This window comes from Neofelis nebulosa, chromosome 17 (genome assembly GCF_028018385.1).
Source record: "Neofelis nebulosa isolate mNeoNeb1 chromosome 17, mNeoNeb1.pri, whole genome shotgun sequence".
Taxonomy (NCBI): domain Eukaryota; kingdom Metazoa; phylum Chordata; class Mammalia; order Carnivora; family Felidae; genus Neofelis; species Neofelis nebulosa.
This window is the reverse complement of record NC_080798.1, coordinates 26485746-26494349: the sequence shown is the minus strand read 5'-3', so window position 1 is coordinate 26494349 and position 8604 is coordinate 26485746. Positions and strand designations below refer to the sequence as shown.

The 8604-nt window shown below is 37.6% G+C and overlaps 1 pseudogene; it reads right to left on the bottom strand.

Annotated features, from left to right (window-relative positions):
* Positions 1-5904: 5904 nt before the first annotated feature.
* On the bottom strand, positions 5905-7476 carry LOC131499092 (CYFIP-related Rac1 interactor B-like; annotated as a pseudogene).
* Positions 7477-8604: the final 1128 nt, after the last annotated feature.

Here is an 8604-nt window from a genome sequence, read left to right as displayed (position 1 = left end):
AGTTTTTAAAATATTTTCTTAATGTTTATTATTTTTTAGAGAGAGCAAGTCAGGGAGGGGCAGAGAGAGGGGAGACAGAGAATCCTAAGCAGGCTCCACACTGTCAGCACAAAGCCTGATGTAGAGCTCAAACTCATGAACCATGAGATCATGACCTGACTTAAAATCAAGAGTCAGATACTTATCCTCCTGAGCCACCCAGGCACCACTTAAAAGGTAGTTTTAAGTTGTCTGTTGCAACTGAAGGAGTTCTAGCCAGTACAAAGGTAGATACCACAAAAGTACTAGAATTTCCAGGGCCCTGGTACTGCTGGAGGGATCCTAAGGATGTTGCAGAACTGAGCTGGGATATCTCAGAGGCCAGCTGACTTCTGTGGTTAGTGAGGTCTGCAGAGGCTGCAGACTCACAGAGCCCACCCTCTTCTTTATTCCCTCCCTTCCCCACTCCTTCCTCCTCCCCAGCTCTCTCCCATGGGAATGTCCCATCAACCTTCAAAACTATTGCAGGGAACTCGCTCCAGTTGATCTACACTTTGTGAATCACTGTGACCTGTGCGCTCTCACCTGAGTTACATTTTCAAGAAGTTCATAACCTGTGAACCCAAAGTAGAATTGGCTGCCTTCCTGGGCTGAGTTTTGCCCCAGGAGATATTTCAAGGAAGGACAATGAGGAAAGCACTATTCAGTGTATCAGAGGTGATACTCTCCAAATTAATAGAGGTGGTGCCTGTGGGACCTTACGCTGAGGGCTGTGTCCTGGATTCATGGTTCCTACAACTACCTTAGATTCTACTTCCAAGCACACATTGATAGGCCTCAAAGCTGCATTGGACAGGAGGATGTAGAAATGAGGATGGAGAGTGGATACACATTTCTAATACTAGATAGACCTGGAAACAAATCCCAGTTCTGCATCTTATAACAGGGTGGCCTTAAAAAGTTACCTAACTTTCTCATGTCTCAGTTTCCACCTTGGCAAAACAGTAGTGTCTTCATGGGTTTGTTTTGAGGATGCTATGAGCTATATTGCTTCTCTCAGGGCTTAATAATACCAAGCTTTTTGTAAACTTAGCTTTTATATTCCAGGCACCAAGCTAGGAGTGTTGGCATACTTTCTCATTTAATCATCACAAAACCCTTGTTAGGTAGATATTATTTTTCTTGTTTTTCAGGCAGAGGCTGTGCCAACTGGACAGTTAGTTGCAAAAAAAAAAAAAGATTGGCTTTCTTAGACAAAAATGGAACTTAATGAAAAGATATTGGGGATTCAAAGAATCACTGGGAAGTCACAGAACCAGGCTTGGGGGTGACTGGGAACCAAGGTCATGCAGTAGGACCTGTCTGGCCCACACTCCTAATTGCATGGGCAAGGATAACACCTCCAGATGGTCCCTCTAGTTTTTACCAATTGGCAAGGTCATATAGAAAGGAGCAGCTGACTGACTGAGCTTACATCAGTAAGTTGCCTGTCCCCTGGCTAGGACTGGAGGTAGAGGGAAATCAGAGAAAGGACTGGACACCTCTCTTTCCATGGCAGGAGGTGGGCAGAGGAACTATACTTCATCAAAAGTACACAATGGGATATTAGCCAAATAAGGCTATTAACAGGTTAAAGAGTGTTTGTTTCAGGACAACCTACAATTCTAGAGGATCACTGGAGAACATAGTTTTGGGACTATTAATGTCTTGGTCAAGTATTCTCTCTGTCTTTCTCTATTTCTCCCTCCCTCACCCCCCGCCCCCACACACACACATGTACACACACACAGACACACACATTTTTAGTAGAGACTGAGGGTTTGCACCCATGTCTTTTGACTCATGGTCCTCTTTTTCTAGTCTTCTAGAACAGAATCTCGTAAGTGTGAGGGGAGATATGGTGGGCAGAAGCACCAAAAAGAAGTGGATATTGAATATGGAACTTAGATAAACCTCACAATTGTAGAGGGAGAACCAAGGTTCATCATACTGGACTGGCTAAGAGGAGGTAGGGAAGCTGTGTGAGATGGGCTGGGAGAGGATGGTGTCTTCTCCAAAGAAGGGAGGAAAAAAGAGGAAATGCTGGGGATGAAGTAGGCAAGCATGAGAAGAAGATCACTCTTGGGGTTCCAGGTCTGGACAGTAATATACCCTCACGTGCTCCCCAGGAGAGGCTAGGATGTCAGGACAGGTTGCCCTTGGGGTGCTGAGTCAGCACCGCCAGGCTGAGCAGCTCCTCCAAACACAGGAGCTCATAAATCACAGCTGACAAGGCGGAGGCTCTCTGCTGTGCACACGTTTTGTTTCAGGGACAGATGGTCACTGGAGCATGCATGTGTATTTTTTGTAGTTGGGGAAGTGCATGTGTATCCTGGAGTGGTTATTAGTCTAGAGAGCTAAAGTAAACAAGGAGATTGTTTCTGCCCCCACCCACCATGGACCACGAAGCGTTTCCCAAACTAAAGCTATTAGAATATTAATTGTACTATTATTTAATAATGTTGTCATTTTACTTGAAGTCAATTTTTTTTAATCCTAATAAATATATTTTTAAAAGAACTTTTAGACTTTCATTTCTGGTCTAGTATGTAGACAGCTTGAAAACTGTTACTATGCTCCAGTAACAAGTAAAAAGCTAAACAGATTTAAAAAGCAATAACTCCTTAGATCTGTCAGAAAAGTGAGGTCACATGGCAAACTGAAGTCCCTAAAGAGAGATGGATAGCGAATACAGAAAATCATAGCTTACTAGAGCAGAAACTTCCTTGGGAACCAGGACCCAGTCAGGAAAACCTGAACTATAACTGACATGTTGCTGGGAGCTCAGTGTGAAAAGTTCTTAAAAACTCCAGGAAGACCCAGTCATGGGGGCCTCCACACTTTTGTGAGTTTTACCTCTAAGAGCTCAACCAAGTTCTCACAGTAAATATTGGGAAAAAAATGTCCTCATGCTCCCAGAAGAGGGAGAAGGAAAAGAACCATTTTGAAATATGCCGGACCACTTTGTTTTGTTTTGTTTTGTTTTGTTTTGTTTTGTTTTTAACAAGGTCTACCCTAAAAACAAAAACAAAAAAACAATAACAAAATTTTAACAAAGCCTAAACTATTGAGGTTTTATCAGAGCCCAATCAACCTGGGGGAAAGGAAATACTCAACTCCAGGCTGCTCTAGCCATCTTGTCCCACCTAAGGAGGAAGAAGTGACTGCGAAGCATTTGTAAAGTTTCAAGTTCAAAGGCACAAGCTCATCAAAAGACTGAAACCAAATCAGAAGAGTACAGAACACTTACTTTCTCTCCCCCCCACAATATTAAAGACCTATTTACAACTGCTCCTTTACAATGGACAGAGATTGTCAGAATGAACCAAAAAACAATACCCAATTATATGTTGTCTATAAGAATCCCACTTCAAATATAAAGACACATATAAATGAAAAGTAAATGGAAAAAGATATACCATGCTAACACTAATCGAAAGAAGGCTGGAATATCTATATTAATTTTAGACACAGCAGACCTCACAATAAAGAAAGTTATCAAGCATAAAGAGGGGAATTACACAATAATAAAGGATCAATTCTCCAAGATTACATAACAATTCTTAATGTGCATGCATCTAACAACAGAGCATCAAAATGCATGAGGCAAAAACTGATAGAACTGAAAAAATAAGATGAATCCATAATTAGAGGTGGAGACTTTAACACCCCTCTATCAGAAACAGACAGATCCAGCAAGTAGAAAATCAGTAAGGGGATAGTAGGACTCAACAACACCATCAATCAACCAGATATAATTGACATCTATAGACTACTTCATTCAACAAGAGCATAATACATATTCTTCTCCAGTTCAAATGGAAATTAACCAAACTACACCACATTCTGGGCATAAAGAACAGCTTAACAAATTTAAAAGAAGATAAATCATACCATGTCTGCTCTCAGTCCTCAACAGAATTAAAGTAGAAACCAATAACAAAGAGATATCTGGAAAAATGAAAAGTACTTGGAGGTTAAGCAGTACAATTCTAAATAACACATAAGAAATTAACACATAATAAATAACACAAAAAATTAAACATATTTTGAACTACATGAAAATGAAAATATAACTTATTAAAATTTGTGAGATGCAGCAAAAGCAGCACCTGGAGGGAAATTATAGCATTGAATGTATAAAAAGAAAAGAAGAAAGATAAAAAATCAATAATCTAAGTTTCTTCTGTAGGAAATTAGAAAAAGGAGAGCAAATTAAGGCTCTTAACCAAGAAGAATAAAAGAAATAATAAAAATTAGAACAGAAATCAAAGACATTGAAAACAAGAAGTCAATAGAAAATAATCAACAAAACTAAAGCTGGTTTTTGGAAATATTAATAAAATCAATCTAACTAAAAATAAGGAAGAGAAGATACAAATTATGTATACCAGAAATTAAAGAGGAGGCATCAGTACAGATCTCATGGACATTAAAAGAATAATAAAAGAATATTATGAACAATTCTATGCCCACACATTCAATACCCTAGATGAAATGGACCACTTCCTTGAAAGACACAATCTTCCAAAACTGATATGAGAATAAATATACAATCTGAATAGCCTATATCTATTAAAGAAGTGGAAACAATAATTATTAATATTCCAATACAAAATACACCAGGCCCAGAAGAGTTCATTGGTGAATTCTACCAAAGATTTAAGGAAGAAATTATACCAATTCTCTACAATCTCTTCCAGAAGATAGAAACAGAGGAAATACTTCCTAATTTATTTGGTAATACCAAAACCAGACAAAGATATTACAAAAAAAGAAAACTAGAGACCAATATCTCTCATGAACATAGATGCAAAAATCCTAGACAAAATATTACCAAGTGGATTCAACAATGTTAAAAAGAATTATATAAGTTGAATTTATCCTGGATATGCAAGCCTGGTTCAACATTGGAAATCAATTAATGCAACCCATCACATCAACAGCGTAAAGAAGAAATAGCACATTATATTATGTATAAAAAGCATGACAAGGGGTGCCTGGGTGGCTCAGTTGGTTGAGCGGCCGACTTCTGCTCAGGTCATGATCTCGCAGTTGGTGAGTTCGAGCCCCGCGTCAGGCTCTGTGCTGACAGCTCAGATTTCAGCTGTTTCAGATTCTGTGTCTCCCTCTCTCTGACCCTCCCCTGTTCATGCTCTGTCTCTCCCTGTCTCAAAAATAAATAAAACGTTAAAAAAAAAATATATTTAAAAAAAGGCATAACAAAATCCAGCACTTATTCATCATTTGAAAAATAATTCTTGGTAAATTAGGAATAGAGAGAAACTTCCTCAACTTGATAAAGGTCATCTACAAAACCTATAGCTAACATTGTATTTAATGATGAGAAATAGAAGCTTTCCCACTAAAATCAAGAATAAGGCAAGGATGTCCCATCTTGCCACATGTTTTCAAGATCATATTGGAAGCTCTAACACAGTAAAACAAAAAAACAAGATAAAAGGTATGCTGATTAGGAAGAGAGAAATAAAATTCTTTGCTCACAGATGACATGATCAGAAAATCCAAACTAATTGACAAAAAAGAAACTCTCCCAGAAGTAATAAGTAATTATAGCAAGGTTGCAAAATAGAAAGTTAATATTGAAAAATATATTTAAAGATTGAAAAATGTTGAAAGTCAATTACTTTTCTATGTACTATTAATGAACAAGAGAAATTTACACATTACCATTTATATTAACACTCCCTCAAATAACTTATTTATTTATTTATTTATTTATTTTAGAAAAATGAAAGCTGATTTTTATTTTATCATCAGTAGCTATTCTTTAAATATGAACATACATATCTAGTATTCTACACATCACAGTTTTTAACATTAGTTAATGAAGCTTAAACATACAACATATATCCTTACAAAAAAAGTCAAATGCAAACTTAAAAATTTAAACAAAAGTCTTATTAATTTAAAAAAAATTTGTGTTGGGTACCATTTGTGCAACACAATTAATTTAAACATTTTCATTTTGGCTGCACATGAAAAAAGTGGCAGTAGAAAATAAAATGACTGAGGATTTTCAAATAGCAGAATAAGCAATTTTGCCTTGAAGGAGAAGCAATATTAAATACCAGCCATTCTGGTACCAGTGCATTCTCAGCCACTGCAGAATACTGTCTTCTATCCACAGCAGGCGCCTGCCCCAGAGCTGCTATTGCGCATGGATCCGATTTGCTTGAAGATAGTCTCGTCATTCAAATGTTTTGTTGTTTACCTGAGAGCATTTAGAAGACTTTCTACACTATTGGGATATTGGTCCTTAAGAACTTTGATACAACCTTTCATATCAATTTTTGAAGTTTTGGCAAATGCTCCCACTAAATTGTACGCGTCATAGAGTATTATGACACCCACCATTACCCTCAAGCAGAATGACACCATCTCTTCGTTTGTAAATCTGCTTCTGTATTCCGGTATTTCGAGCGTGACTCTGCATACACTAGACGTGGTGCTTAGACAGTCTATGGTATTTTCTTTGGTAAATTTTTATTTTCTGATACAAATTTTGTTGTGGCATCACTTAAGGTTTTCAGCATTGGGACTGCCCCAGCATAAAACAAAGACAGTCGATTTGCCAATTTATTATTTACTTCATTTTCTCCTTTTGCTGCACCATTATTAATCCTCATAAGACTCAATGTTCTTCTATAATACAGAAATCATTCTGTATGGAGGGATTTGTCATCTTGAGTTTGTCCAACTGGAGTGTGAAGAGTCTCCGCAAACTGCTTAGCAAGAGCTTGCTCTCGCTCTAGATGCTGCGTGGAAGAGTATGGGGTACTTGTCAAGGCTCCCAGAAGATCTCTTAGTGCTTCTTCTAACCTCTAAGAAAATTCATAAAATTTCTTTAAAATTTTTTTTTAATGTTTATTTTTGACAGAGAGAGACATAGAGCATGAGCAGGGGAGGGGCAAGAGAGAGCAGGAGACACAGAATCTGAAACAGGCTCCAGGCTCTGAACTGTCAGCACAGAGCCCGATGTGGGGCTCGAACTCACAGACCGCGAGATCATGACCTTAGCCGAAGTTGGATGCTCAACCGACTGAGCCACCCAGGGGCCCCCAAATTTCTTTAATTTGCATACTAGTGGAACAACTGCACCTCAAGCCTTCTCATCTGCTGGATGCTGGATTGCATCTCGCATTTCATGGCCACCTCCTCTATGTTATTGCAAATCTTCCAAGATACCTTCTGCATCTTTTAATACTACATTCACCTGATTACAAATTTCCTTCTCAAACTCTTTAGGCTGGGCATTTTAAAACTCAAGGAAAAAATTTGACCCCTGCTCAACATCTGTGCATGTCAAAACTTTAAGATTCCTCATGTTAAGGTACCTCTTCTACTGAAAGAAATCTTCAGCCAGTGCTGGTGATTCTGTTCTTGTCATTCTATCAACTTGGTAACCTTGAATGAATTATTCAAACTCCAGGCCTCAGTTTCTTGCCAAGCCACCAGCACTCGCATAAAAGGAGGACACTTGCCCACACCACCTCCCGCTGTGTCCCATCCCCCTCAAATAACATATTTAAAGATAAATCTAACAAAATATGTGCAAGATATATACAAAGAAACTACAAACTCTGATAGAAGAACTCAAAGAACTAAATAAATGGAGAGATATTCCATGTTCATGGATAAGAAGATATTGCCAAGGTGTCAGTTCTTCCCAACTTGAACCATAGAGTCAATACAATCCCGATAAAAACCCCACCAGTTTTTGGATATCAACAAACTGATTCTTTCTATATGGAAAGACAAAAACAAAATCAAAGAAAAATATCCAACCCAATATTGAAGGAGAAGAACAAAGTCAGAAAACTGATACTACTTGACCTCAAGACTTACTATAAGGCTACATAATCAAGACAGTGTGGTATTAGTGAAAAAATAGACAAATAGATCAATGGAACAGAATGGAGAGTCCAGAAATAGACTCATATACATATTGTTAACTAATCTTTGACAAAGGTATAAAGGCATTGGAGAAAAGATGGTCTTTTCAACAAATGGTGCTGGGACAACTGGACCTTCACATACAAAGAACTGAATCTAAACACAGACCTTACATCCTTCACAAAAATTAATTCGAAATGGATCATATACCTAAATGCAAGATTCAAAACTACAAAACTTCTAGAGGATAACATAGTTTTCTCCTAATCTAGATGACTTTGGCTTTGGCAATGACTTTTTAGGTACAACACCAATGCACAATCTGTGAAAGAAACAAATAATAAGCTGGATTTCATTATAATTAAAAACTTCTGCTCTGCAAAAGACAATGTCAAGGAGAATGAGAATATAAGCCACAGAATGGAAGAAAATATTTGCAAAAGGATTATAAATACCTGTTAGTCAAAATATAAAGAATTTTTCAAAACTCAATGATAAGAAAATGTGCTCAATTAAATAATGGGAATTACACCCAAAGAAATACCTCACCAAATAAAATACACAGTTGCAGGTAAGCATAGGAAAAGATGCCCCACATCATATGTCATTAGGGAAATTCAAATTAAAACAATGAAATTCCACCATACACCTGTCAGAATAGCCAAATCT